This window comes from Macrobrachium rosenbergii, chromosome 34, assembly GCF_040412425.1.
Source record: "Macrobrachium rosenbergii isolate ZJJX-2024 chromosome 34, ASM4041242v1, whole genome shotgun sequence".
In the NCBI taxonomy this organism is placed as follows: domain Eukaryota; kingdom Metazoa; phylum Arthropoda; class Malacostraca; order Decapoda; family Palaemonidae; genus Macrobrachium; species Macrobrachium rosenbergii.
In genome coordinates, this window is record NC_089774.1 from 11,260,943 (window position 1) to 11,275,158 (window position 14,216).

Here is a 14,216-nt window from a genome sequence, read left to right on the forward strand (position 1 = left end):
TATTTATGTATATATATGTGGGTATGTATGTATGTATGCCTGTATGTATGTATGTATATGTATTTATGTATGGTCTTTTTCCAAACTTTAGCCAAATGTTCCTACGCGTAGGGGCATGTGTCCCTACGACTGGCAACACTTCGTCCTCCCCAGTCACACAAAAGACAATGTTTTGGGGGAGGTAGATGGCGGGGGCCGTGTTGCCATCGATGGCATGCCTCGTATACATCCATATTTCACCATCTTCCCCTCATCATCTCACCATTATCACCCCACCATCGAAACCACCATACAATCCCCGTACCTCACCATAAGCTGCCATAACCATTAACGATAAAACAAAGCCTACAAAAAATAATTAGTGTTTTTGCAATATGGCAACAACACTCACCTCACCTTACTATACCAGTTTTGGGAAGGCCCTGTGGGCTATCTGGGGCCATTCACAGGTAAGATTTACTATCATAAGTTCACGTGGGTCCTTCATTTGGGCAGGTAAGACGAAATGGTACCATGGAACTACCATGAATAATGAAATATAAGGCTTTAATTAATTCGAAATGGTATTACGTGACTGCCATTGATATGACACATTGGGCAGTTCAATCAATTCAGTATTAAGATTCCATTAATTGAAAGCTGTCAAATCGAAGGATGGTACCATGAAAGTACCATAAACATATAAATGGTACTACCATACAGTTACCATACATATATAAACACGACAATACGTATGGTACCGTACCATAGAACCGTCATATCAGTCATTTCAATCAATACAGAATTAGGAAACCATTAATATAAAGCTTTGAAATCAAAGAATGGTACCATGGAAGTACCATTTTAACATGTAAATCTATAAGCCTTTATTAAGAATGGTACCATACTACCATTATATAAGGTTTGTGAATCAATTTAGTGTATTTTAGTATATAAATATATATATATATATATATATATATATATATATATATATATATATATATATATATATATATATATATATATATATATATATATATATATATATATATATATATATATATATATATCGATGACGTCATACGCTTCTTAGAACACTGCGCATGCGCTGAGTAACGGACGGAGCATGACAAAAAAAAAAAAATCGCTACGTCATGCATTTCGTAATGTGGCCTTCGAGAAAGACATTAATGACAGGATGTACGATTATTTTTATATACACTTTTGCAGTCTTCGGACAATATTTTCTTTATTATATATATTATTTCACTTCGTCGACTTCGTATAAAGTTTATTGTTGTTTTAACCGGGTGGGTTAATGGGCGTGGATAAGGCGTGCGCCCAGGGTATGTGGGTATATAGTGAAGTGATTTTTACTCTGCTACAAAGCTTTGGAATTCTAACCTTGCTTCTGTTTTCTGACTTATTGTAGTCTTCACTTTTATAATAATAATAATAATAATAATAATAATAATAATAATAATAATAATAATAATAATAATAATAATAATAATTATAATGAAATAATCTTTACTTTTATAATAATAATAATAATAATAATAAAATAATAATAATAATAATAATAATAATTAAACACAAAATAATAAAAATAATAATAAAAATGACAATAATAATTAAAACAAAATAATAATATTAATAATAATAATAATAATAATAATAATCATTATTATTATTATTATTATTATTATTATTATTAAAAATAACATATATATAATATAAATATATGTATATATATATATCTATATATCTATATATAAATATATATATATATATACATCTAATCTAACATTTCCCCTGACCAAATATATGTCAGCCATTTTTCATCCCCCCCCGAAAAATTCTGGGTCCATTTCCTCCAGGCGTCCCGTCGTCCATCTTACCAAATGTCCCCCAAATCAGGCCGTCATGGGTGCTCGTCGTTGCCGAAATCGCCCGACCTTATTTCTTGATTATTTCGCAAATTGTCCGTCCGTGTGTGTTGAGTAGACGTGCTTTCGAGGCTGGCTGGGTCTGATTGGGTAATTTTCCTCTTTCCTGGATTATATGTCAGTGGTTCTTACTGCTTTATATATATATATATATATATATATATATATATATATATATATATATATATATATATATATATATATATATATATTATAATATATATTTTGAATAATTATTTAAGATATCATAGATAGTATATTATTGTAGTATTTGTTTTATATTAATAATTGGTTAATATTAATGATAATTAAATTTTTAATTGTTATATTTATTGTTTCTCGTTAAGTTAAAAAAAAAAGTTTCTTGTTTTTTGTGATGAATAACTAAAAAAAAAAATGAGCTTTAACTACTTGATTTACAGGAGGTCTTATGGGGTGAGGCTGCAAGCCTCATCCCTCTTTTTATTATATATATATACTATATATATATGTATATGTATAAAGAGGGGATGAGGCTCGCAACCTCACCCGAAAAGACATCCTGTAATTCAAGAAAAAGCTTTTTTTCTGGTCAGTTATTTTTTAAAAAAACAAGAAACACGAGTTATTTACAATAAATATGAACAATTAAAATTTTAATTACCATTAATATAATTAACCAATTATCTAAAATAATTAAAACAATATACTACAATAATATACTATCTATAATAACCGACTATTTACTAATAGTCAACAGCCTAATTATACATAACAACTCTGGAAAATAAAACTACCATTTTAGGTCAATTTTAAGGTATAATTTCAAGGTACTACATTTTAGGGATCCCTTCAGTCAGCATTTGGAAGCCGTGTCGTGTGGGGGTGATATTTTTATAGTGTGGGGATTGTGGGGGCGATTGTGGGGTGAGTGTGGGAGTGTCAAGTGGGCGTGGCCTCTTTCTTTATGAATGGGATGGTTAAGTTGGGGGCGTGGCTAAGTTGTCATAGTACATGAATGAGATAGTTATTTTGGTAGTAAATTGTGATAGTGAGTGAGTACGATTGTTTTTGAGTGGTAATTTCTTGCAGTAGCTGAATATGATTGTTTTAGAGCTGTAATCTCTAGCAGGAAGTGATTTGACTTGTATGAATGGTAATCTCTTGTAGTAGCTGAGTGCAATTGTTTTTCACTGGTAATCTCTTGTAGTAACTGAATATTATAGTTTTGTGAATGGTAATCACTTGCAGTAGCTAAGTACAATTGCTTTTGAGTGGTAATCTCTTGCAGTAACTGAATATGATAGTTTTGTGAATGGTAATCTCTTGCAATAGCTAAGTACAATTGTTTCTGAGTGGTAATCTCTTGCAGTAACTGGATATGATTGTTTTTGAATGGTAATCTCTTGCAGTAGCTAAGTACAATTGTGTTTATGTGGTAATCTCTTGTAGTAACTGAATCTGATTGTTTTGTGAATGGTAATCTCTTGCAGTAGGTGAGTGTAATTGTTTTTATGTGGTAATCTCTTGCAGTACTGAATCTGATTGTTTCAAGAGCTGTAATCTCTTGTAGTAGCTGAGTGCAATTGTTTTTCAGTGGAAATCTCTTGCAGTAACAGACCTGATTGTTTTGTGAATGTAATCTCTTGCAGGACCTGGGTACTATGATTTTTTTTCAGTGTTAATCTCTTGGTATACCTGGGAGCAATAACTCTGTGATTACTAGTGTCGTGGCAACCTACCTGTCACTACTGAGGACAGGTAGATTTATCAACAACAAAATAGGACAACTCACCCGTCATGGATTCGATCTTCATAAGGTGAGTACCAATTATAAAAATAATATATAGATAGATAGATATATAGATAGATAGATAGATAGATATAAAGATAGATAGGTGCACAAATATTCAAAGGAAGATTGCATTCAGGGATGTCAGCTGTGGAAATTTACCATCAGCTTTGGAAAAAATAGACATTAAGTGAATATTAATTATGTGGTATCTTTTAGGAGTTGATGTGAAATCATTCAGGTTAGGTTATCTCTCTCTCTCTCTCTCTCTCTCTCTCTCTCTCTCTCTCTCTCTATCTTTCTTCCTCTTTCTCTCCCTCAACTCTCTCTCTCTTTCTCTCCCTCAATCTATCTCCCTCTTCCTCTCCATAAATCTCTCTCTCTCTCTCTCTCTCTCTCTCTCTCTCTCTCTCTCTCTCTCTCTCTCTCTCTCTCTCTCTCTCTCTCTCTCTCAGCCATTCGACAGACCCACAGACTGATTAAGAAAAAGGATAGATTTATATTTACATAAATCGACTCCTCCTAGTTTGTCAAGTTTAGTCAGCCATTGCTGTGAAATTTATAACAGCAATCAATGTGGTATCACTGACGTCGCAGAAATTGCGGTCAGAGACGAATGGGAAACGTCCCCCTGTCACTTTCGGTGCTTCCTGGTGGATTGGCCCGCTGATTGGATGTCTTTAGAAGGGGGAAAGATGGATTGGATTGGCCAGTCAAGGCCAGTCATTCGCTAAGAACTTTGAGATTAAGATTCGGTCTGAAATCTTCGAATCTCTGAGAAAGATTTGGGTCTGTTGGGAGACTGGTTCGAAGCTATCTGATTGGATGTCTTTAGAGGGGGGAGAGATGGATTGGATTGGCCAGTCAAGACCAGTCAGTCATTCGCCAATCGCCAAGAACTTTAAAATTAAGCTTCGGTCTGAAATCTTGGAATTTCTGGGAAAGATCTGGGTCTGTTGGGAGACTGGTTCGAAGCTATCTGATTGGATGTTCTCAGAGTTGGAGAAACGGCTTGGATTGGCCATTCTTGGCCAGTTGTGACCAGTCAGTCATTCGCCAATCGCCAAGAACTTGAAGATTAGGATTGTAAAATACAGTACAATACAATATGTATCAAACTGTTTTATATTGTATGATTAAAGTGTATAGATTTTTAATATGTAGAGTATATTAAAAACACTGTATTTCATACTATATCTTAAAAAATTAAATAAATACAATATTTAGATTTAGTATTTTGTACTCTATATTGCATTGTATAATCCCAAAGAATAAATAAAATAAATTGAAAAATAATATATAAAAAATAATAGTATTAACTTGACCAAAAGTACAGTTGAATAACACCGTACTTGGAGTTTTCCAAACTCCAGTTATTTTCTTCAAAAAAATATATATTTTTTTGAGGGAGTGAAACATTTCCATAAGTGCAATTATTCCTTGATAGCAGAGTTTTTCAAAAAAGTTTTTTTTTGTATAAACTTTTTCCAGTTGTTAATTTCCCTTCTAGTTAAAACTTTACTCTCAATAGAAATTTATTCATAGAATGAGTGAATTTTTTCCTCTCTAGGAACGTAGCGTTGGAGAGAGAGAGAGAGAGAGAGAGAGAGAGAGAGAGAGAGAGAGAGAGAGAATTTTATGGCGGAATAAATTGGCTCTTAAATAATTTTTTTTTGTATCTTATTTTTTATTTATTTTTTATTTCACGTCATTTTTTTGGTATTTTATTTATCATATATTTTTAAATTTTTTATGAATATTTTGCCAAAATTATTTTAAAATTATATATTAATTTTAAATTAAAACAATTATTAATTACGTTTATTTCAGGTAATATTTTTGTTGGTTTTTATTTATCATATATTTTATATTTTTTTTGATAAATATTTTTGCCAAAATTATTTTAAAATTATATATTAATTTAAAATTAAAACAAATTTTAATTACATTTATTTCTCGTAATATTTTTTGGCATTTTATCGGTCATATATTGAAAAAATTTTTTGATAAGTATTTTTGACAAAAATTAATTTTAAATTATATAAATTTAAAATTAGAATAAATAAACTTATAGATTCTCCTTAGATAGAGAAAGTGAGAAGTGTCAATGCTTTTATAGAAATAGTTTTTGTTAACTTGTAGTTTTCCTTACTGTGAGGAAACTTATAGATTCTCCTTAGGCAGAGAAATTGGGAGGCGTCTCTACCTAAGTTGAATATAATTCTCTGAGTCTCAGATCTGCAAAGTAATTCAGTCGAGACAGAAGTCTAAAAACTACGTTTACACACGTACACACTCACTCATTCATTCATACACATTTACAACTACTCATTCATTCATTTCATGCCCATTCATAAAGTTGATCCATTCAGCATTTTGATTTCAGTTCATGATCCTCAAATCTTTGAAGTAATTCACACGAGAGACAAAAGTATAAAAACTATCTTGATACATTTACAACTACTCATTCATTCCTGTTCGTTCATAAATTTGATCCATTCAGTATTCACCATAATGTTTACTCCAAGTGTATCTGATCATCATATCAGTCTTATTTTGTAGTTTGCTGAATTTAAATAAGGCAAAAGGAATGCATATCTTTTCCCCAATACTCAGAGGTCATTTCAGAAGGCTGCTTGCTTTCGTATTGCAATGTTTTCTTAATGCTGTTGGTCTTGAGAGAGAGAGAGAGAGAGAGAGAGAGAGAGAGAGAGAGAGAGAGAGAGAGAGAGAGAGAGGTGGGGGGGCGGGGCCTCACGCCAAAATACATGAGATGATTCATACACATTTTTGTTAATATGTGAGCAAGAAATTGAACAAATGTACCTTTCAGAATCTTCATGAAATAATCAGTAGGAGAGAGAGAGAGAGAGAGAGAGAGAGAGAGAGAGAGAGAGAGAGAGAGAGAGAGAGAGAGAGAGAGAAGTTAGTGGCTTGTGGCAAAAATATTACTGTAGTGGTGATATTATTAGGAGTAATAAGATTATAGCGTTGAAATGTTTAGTAAATAACTAGAGATGATATTATCTGACCTAATCTAACCTAACCTAACCTAGGACTGAAGCCTAGCCTTTTCCAGCCAGCCTAACCAAACTTAACCTAACCTAGTATAACCTAACTTTGGACCAAAGCCTCAAAGTGAAGTCTTCAACAAAACGAAATAAGACAATAACCTAACCTAGCCCAGCCTAACCTAACCTAACATAGGCCTAAAGCTAATGAGAAATCTTATCGAGGAATTCATCAAAACAAACAATAAAAAAAAAAATGACAAGGAAAGTAACAACAAAAGTCTTCTGCATCTTCTTAGACAAGTCTAGGGAAAGTCTAGGGGGAGGTCTGGTTAAGTGAATACATTAGCATACAAGGAATCTTTAGGGGGGAGAAATTCAATTTTCCCCCCTACACTGGCTTAACACCTTCAATCCCCTACCAATAAGGAGAGACCCCTTTAAACCCCCTCTTTAGTCTTCTTCTGTGAGTTCTTGGATGCTCTAAGAGGATTAAACATGCCCAAAAGAGGCCCTTTCCCCTTTGAGAAAATTGGCAATGTTGGGAGAGAATTTGAAGCCTGGTCAAAATGAAGCTTTTGATATTGAATGTTATTTGTTTCGTGTTTGAAAATCTGCAGTTTTTAAGTCCAAGAATTTTTGAAGACTTTGGGTGGTACCTTAAGTATTTATTGTTTATGATGCTTCTAAACATTATCATATTTTGGATGTGGGGTCTAACATTGAATGTTATTTGTTTAGGGTTTGAAAATCTACATAGTTTTTTAAGTCCAAGAATTTTTGAAGACTTTGGGGTACTTAGAGTATTTATTATTTATGATGCTTCCAAACATCATATTTTGGATGTGGGGTCTAAAATTGATTGTTGTTTCATTTTTCCAAGTCCAACAATTTTTGAAGACTTTGTTAAAATTCATTGTTGTTTTCCAAACATTATCAATTTTGCAAATGACTTTGTGGATTTCTGAAACTTTGGGAAGCTAAAAATTGTTGACTGTTTGTAGTGCTTCGAGAAATATATTTAGGATGCAGTATCTAAAACTGAATGTTATTTCTTTGGTATCCAAAAATTGCTTTGGATTTTCAAGGAATCTAAAAACTTGAATGTTTTCTTTCTTTGGTACATCCAAAGATTTTTTTGGATGAAGACTAAATTGAATGTTGGTTTCAAAAATTGTATATTTTGATTTGCATGGCATCCAAAAATATCATTGATTTTGTTGTCCAAAAATACCCCCAAAACCCATTTTTGAATACAAGGCCTTAAATTATTCATATAACAAATACTATCCCATCTTCGAACCTCGTCCGGATAAGCTAAAAATGCACCAGTGCATACGTAAAGAAAAAGTCAACTTATCCGGACGCTTCTCTCTCTCTCTCTCTCTCTCTCTCTCTCTCTCTCTCTCTCTCTCTCTCTCTCTCTCTCTCTCTCTCCCCCCTCTCGTAATCCGGATAGGGACTGCAGTAGAGGCGGCAGCAGTTGCTAATCGGATACGCATTTTCCCAAGACGGGATTCCATCTTAGCGAAATATAGAATAGAGAGAGAGAGAGAGGGGGGGGAGGAGAAATATGAAAAAGGGAATTCTTTTTTAAAAGATGGAAGCTCTCAGTGACGCGTGATAGAGCGCTATAGCTGGTTGATTTATGGTTGCTAAAACTGGCGTCACAAATTGTACAAGAAATGGCAATGTTATTGTCGGGATATCTCGTTCCCTGAAGAGAGTCAATATGTCACGCGCTTGCTTTGAGAATTCGAGGGTCAGTGACCTCTTAAAGCAGAGAGAGAGAGAGAGAGAGAGAGAGAGAGAGAGAGAGAGAGAGAGAGAGAGAGAGAGAGAGAGAGAGAGAAGCTTGCTGTATCTTTCTTAGGAAGGCGCCCTAGAGAAGTCGAGTCAAGGAGGAATGAAAAGGGAATTTGATCCTGATTCTGTCGACGAGACATTTTAAAATGGCAAAAATTTATGTCGTTTTTATGAACATTTAACAAACTTCTAAAGCAATATTTTACAAAAAACAATAATAAAAAGGCACTAGGAAGGATACCTTTACTTAAAAAGTCAAATTTACCGCCAAAATTAGATCTTATAATCGAATTATACCCAAATAACTTTCCTCACGCCATGAGAAAATCAACGACTGGTCCCTCTAAGCGTCCAGGCGTCCAGAACCAAACTAGGAAGAAGAGGAGGAGGAGGAATCCCAAATGTAAACAAACCGGGTATGACAGAAGAGACCAACCATCTTTAAGTCTTCTTCTTCTTCTTCAGACATTTCAAAAGGACATGGCGGATTCATAGCTCCTAAAAGACCTTGAGAAAAGGACTCTAACAAGATTATCTCGGCTCCTTTGAGCGTCCCCCTCGGAGGAGACGCCGAAGAAGGCCCTGAAGAAGAAGAAGAAAACGCTCAGATAAGGTGAAATGGCTCAGAATGAGATGAGAGAGATGTGGAGAGAGAGATAGCGGCGCAAAGGGCATTATTACGGGATTAAGACTGGCAGACAGACAATAACAGACGCAGACACAGACACAGACAATGTTTTTGTTTGTTTATTTATTTGTTTACTGGTCAGTTTTCTGAATAATTACGTGACGTCACCGCATAGTTTTTTTTATTTCATATATAATTAATTTCTTATATATTTCTGTCTTTTTTTACCGAGATTATTCAATTCTTCTTCTTCTTCTTCTTCTTCTTCTTCTTCTTCTTCTTCTTCTTCTTCTTCTTCTTCTTCTTCTTCTTCTTCTTCTACCGATCAAATGATTGGAACTCGATCGCTCTCTCGGTCGCGAATCGAGTATTGATTGACAGGTGAGAGAGAGAGAGAGAGAGAGAGAGAGAGAGAGAGAGAGAGAGAGAGAGAGAGAGAGAGAGGCGTCATGTGTCTTTACAAAGCTAGAAGTTGTTTTTGTTTTCTTTGCAAAGATCTCTCTCTCTCTCTCTCTCTCTCTCTCTCTCTCTCTCTCTCTCTCTTTAAATGTCCCAGTGTGCCTGTGATGATTTATCTAGTGAGTTAGGTACCTATACGTTAGACGACTGTTGTCGGTCACAGCTGGAGAGAGAGAGAGAGAGAGAGAGAGAGAGAGAGAGAGAGAGAGAGAGAGAGAAAACTGGCTATTCATAAAACCACCTATATATTATCAAAACTGGTTATTCTTAAAAGAGAGAAACCACCTAAATGTCTCTCTCTCTCTCTCTCTCTCTCTCTCTCTCTCTCTCTCTCTCTCTCATTTCTCATCTGAGAGAGAGAGAGAGAGAGAGCTTCCATCCAATCAATTTTTTTTCCCAGAGAGAAAAACCACATGATATATTACTGTTCCAGCCAACATGACAGTTTCATTTTTATGTTATTTTTTCATATTTTTATTTTGATTTTTTTAATCTTCTCTCTCATATATTCAATTTCCATCTATTTCTTTATTTATTATATATTTTCGTTTATTTCTTTATCTATTCCATATCTCTATATTTATTCATTTATCTGATTACTTCAGACGTACATTACACTGTTAGATAAGTGATTAAAATCTTATATATATATTATTTTTATACAATTATTTTTTCCATATTCTATATTAAGAATTCTTTTTGGGATGAAGTTCCTGGCCCCATACCCCCATCCCTATTATTAAACCATGGCTGCTACCCACAACAGTCTGTGACCACCTGAGAGAGAGAGAGAGAGAGAGAGAGAGAGAGAGAGAGAGAGAGAGAGAGAGATTTCAAATTTAGATACAAAGGACTTACGCCATCAGGCTGGAAACAGGAGACGCCATTTGCATATTTAACAAAGTGGGATCACGAGAGAGAGAGAGAGAGAGAGAGAGAGAGAGAGAGAGAGAGAGAGAGAGAAGGAGAGAGAGAGAGAGAGAGACAGCCAGAGAGTGAGAAAGAGAGAGAGAGACAGATTGAACCCCACAGACAGAAATATCACTCGGCGAGGGTGCTCGTCGTTTACGACGGGAGTAATGGTCGCGGTGAAAGAATCCTGGTCTCCTTTATTGCAGTAGGATGTCATAGGATTGTTAAGATGTCATAGGATTGTTATAGTTCATCTCTAGAGGGTCCTTTTTGTTTGTGTTTGTGCGTGTGTTTGTGTGTTTGTGTGTTTATAAAGTATGTGGGTGAGTCTTCATGTAATCTTCAATGGGATTTGACTTTTAGTTTTCTGGAAGAGGAAACTTAATTGTGCCGGCTTTGTCTGTCCGTCCGCACTTTTTCTGTCAGCACTTTTTTCTGTCAGCACTTTTTTCTGTCTGCACTTTTTCCTGTCAGCACTTTTTCCTGTCCGCACTTTTTCTGTCCGCACTTTTTCTGTCCGCACTTTTTCTGTCAGCACTTTTTCTGTCCGCACTTTTTCTGTCCGCACTTTTTCTGTCAGCACTTTTTCTGTCCGCACTTTTTTCTGTCCGCACTTTTTCTGTCCGCACTTTTTCTGTCCGCACTTTTTCTGGTCCGCACTTTTTCCTGTCCGCACTTTTTCCTGTCCGCACTTTTTTCTGTCAGCACTTTTTTCTGTCCGCACTTTTTTCTGTCAGCACATTTTCCTGTCCGCACTTTTTTCCGTCCGCACTTTTTCCTGTCCGCACTTTTTTCTGTCAGCACTTTTTCTGTCCGCACTTTTTCTGTCCGCACTTTATTCTATCCGCACTTTTCTATCCTCCCTCAGATCTTAAAAACTACCGAGGCTAGAGGGCTGCAAATTGACACGTTAATCATCCACCTTTCAACCATCAAACACACCAAATTTCAACCCTCTAGCCTCAGTAGTTTTCTTTCTACGCAAAAATAAAACCCCGCCAATATCTGATCGCATTGGCGTGATGGCGTCTCTATTTCCAATCCAGAAGACGGTACAAATACTCCCCCTTCGCCCCCTCCATTACCGAAAGGGGGCGCAAAGTGATTAGTCAATTACCCTGAAGAAGAAATAAGAAGGAAAACTCCATAATATTCCCTTCTTGGTCGAGACTCGGAAGGGGCAACAAGACGTGTAAACAAATTATTAGTCTCCCCTGAGTCGATCCCCGTTTTTTGTTCGACGAAAACGGAATCCTGGTTGCTCGTTTGTTCCCGTAATTAAACGGCGTGTTTGTTTCCACTTCGTTTTATTTGTTTTGTTTGTTTTTTGTCTTTGTTTGTTGTGGGTGTGATATGGTTTGAGTCAACAAGTGAGTAATGATTGGAATTGGGGGGAGAATTTTTATATTATGAAAGGAATTAGTTTTTTGAGTAACTGTTATGAATAATCATTGGTATTTTGTCATAATAATGATAATAATAATAATGATAATAATAATAATGGCTCCTTTCCAAGAAAAATATTAGAAAAAATTTGAGTCAATAAACAAAAAGATTAAATATTAGGCCTAATCTCGTTCCCATACAGAAAGGGGCGAATTGACCTTTCCCCCAAATGAAGAAGGAGGTACGAAAGAGCCTTCTTTAGAATCTCTGCCTTCGTAAATAACCTAATTATCTCTTTAAATGCCTGCTTCTCTCTCTCTCTCTCTCTCTCTCTCTCTCTCTCTCTCTCTCTCTCTCTCTCTTTATTTTGAAACCATATTTGGTTTTTGGTTTCAACATAGCTAGAAAGAACATAAGTCTCTCTCTCTCTCTCTCTCTCTCTCTCTCTCTCTCTCTCTCTCTCTCTCTCTCTCTCTCTCTCACCCCGGAGAGAGAGAGAGGTTGACTGCTCAATTAATACAGTTCAATATGAGCTTGTAACTTCTTCCTCATTAAGTTTCTCTCTCTCTCTCTCTCTCTCTCTCTCTCTCTCTCTCTCTCTCTCTCTCTCTCTCTCTCTCTCGGCAATCAATCTGCGAGAGAATAATCACGAATTCTCAGATTAATTCCGATTACAGAGGACATTCCTGAGATATAGGCCTAAGGGCAGCTTAGCCTATCCAGGATACTTTTGGCTTTTCCGTGTCAAGTTTTTTTTGGGGGGGAGGAGACTGAAACATCTCTCTCTCTCTCTCTCTCTCTCTCTCTCTCTCTCTCTCTCTCTCTCTCTCTCTCTCTCTCTCTCTCTCTCTCTCTCCTAGAGAGAAAACTAAATATTTTTGCGTTTTCAAAACAGAAACCTCCACTTAAAATGTGGTTCCATTTTTCGACCATCCCCCAAAAGAAAATAGATGGCCCCCCCACGATTCTACCACCCCAAATACACCCCAGTACACACACCCATCCCAAAATACTTATAGTTTATATATATAAACTATAAACTGTAGGGAATAATTAATGATAAACTCCAGTTAAAATGTGGTTCCAGGATTCGACCATCTCCCAAAAGAAGAAGAGATGGCCCCCCTACCATTCTCCCAGCCCAAATACACCCCAGTACACCCACTCCCATCCCAAAATACTTAGAGTTTATGTAAGGGGGAAATGCTTTAATGATATATAATCCCAAAGTTGACAACCGTACATTTAAGAAAAATATGACATATTTCATGATATGCTCAAGTTTATTTTCATATTTATTTCTACATTTCTTCACTTCTCTCCTGATTCTTTGACATCGAAGAAAGTGATGAATAACTCCTAAAGAGAAATAATAAAAAAAATAACCTTTTTATTTTTTTTTCTTATCATCAATTCTTGGGTAGAAAATGAGTGTTTTTCTGATATTGAGAAGGAAATAGATGGGAGATAATGAGAAAATGATAATAAATCTTATATGTTTTATGTGGTTTGTGGAATGTATTTTTAATTTTTTTTTTTTTTTTTGGATGGATATAATATGGATTTGGTCTGTATAAATCTTGCTGTGGTGATTCTGTGTTTATGCTTGTAATGGGATATGGTTCGTGTGTTCACAGACACACATGTAAGCGCACAGACAGTCTGGGAGTTCATGTGTGTATGTATATATATATATATATATATATATATATATATATATATATATATATATATATACATATATATAAACACTCATCAAACACAAAATAAAATTGCATAGCCTGTTACCAGAGAATAGAAAGAGAGAGAGAGAGAGAGAGAGAGAGAGAGAGAGAGAGAGAGAGAGAAAACGCTTCTAAATATAAACATCTGTTGGTAGGCTTCAAATAATCCCCTCTCCCTCTCCCAGACATAGGCCTAAAGGAGTGACTGAGACGTGTCTGCTGTTTTTACGTCTCCTGACGCAAATCTCTGCGTCGGAGACGAGAGACGTATTAATGAATTTTTAATACAAATCGTTTTAAAAAAATTTTTTTTGACTTTTTAAAATTGTTTTGGTAGGTGGTATTATAAATACTTTATTTCAGTATATATTTATTCATTTATTTATTTTTATAATTAATTATTTATTTCTATATTTATTTACTTATTTATTTATGTACTTATCTGCTTATTTATTTATCTCATTACAAAAGTTTTTGTAGGTGACAGTTACTGAGTTGAAAATGGATGTGCAAAATGCGTAGAGTTTTTCAACTCATTAATAATAATAATAATAATAATAATAATAATAGTATAGTAATAATAATAAT

The 14,216-nt window shown here is 35.0% G+C and overlaps 1 long non-coding RNA gene across 2 annotated transcripts in view; it reads left to right on the forward strand.

The window, feature by feature from the left end:
- The first annotated feature begins 2,772 nt into the window (after window positions 1–2,772).
- The window catches only part of LOC136856208 (uncharacterized), a 48,808-nt gene continuing 37,364 nt past the window's right edge, over window positions 2,773–14,216 (forward strand). Inside the window, exons 1-2 of one of the 2 annotated variants that reach the window (XR_010858273.1) lie at window positions 2,773–2,837; window positions 3,563–3,730. This is a non-coding gene — a long non-coding RNA (uncharacterized lncRNA). The remainder of the gene's footprint in view (window positions 2,838–3,562; window positions 3,731–14,216) is intronic. The other variant, XR_010858274.1, reaches the window with a different exon arrangement.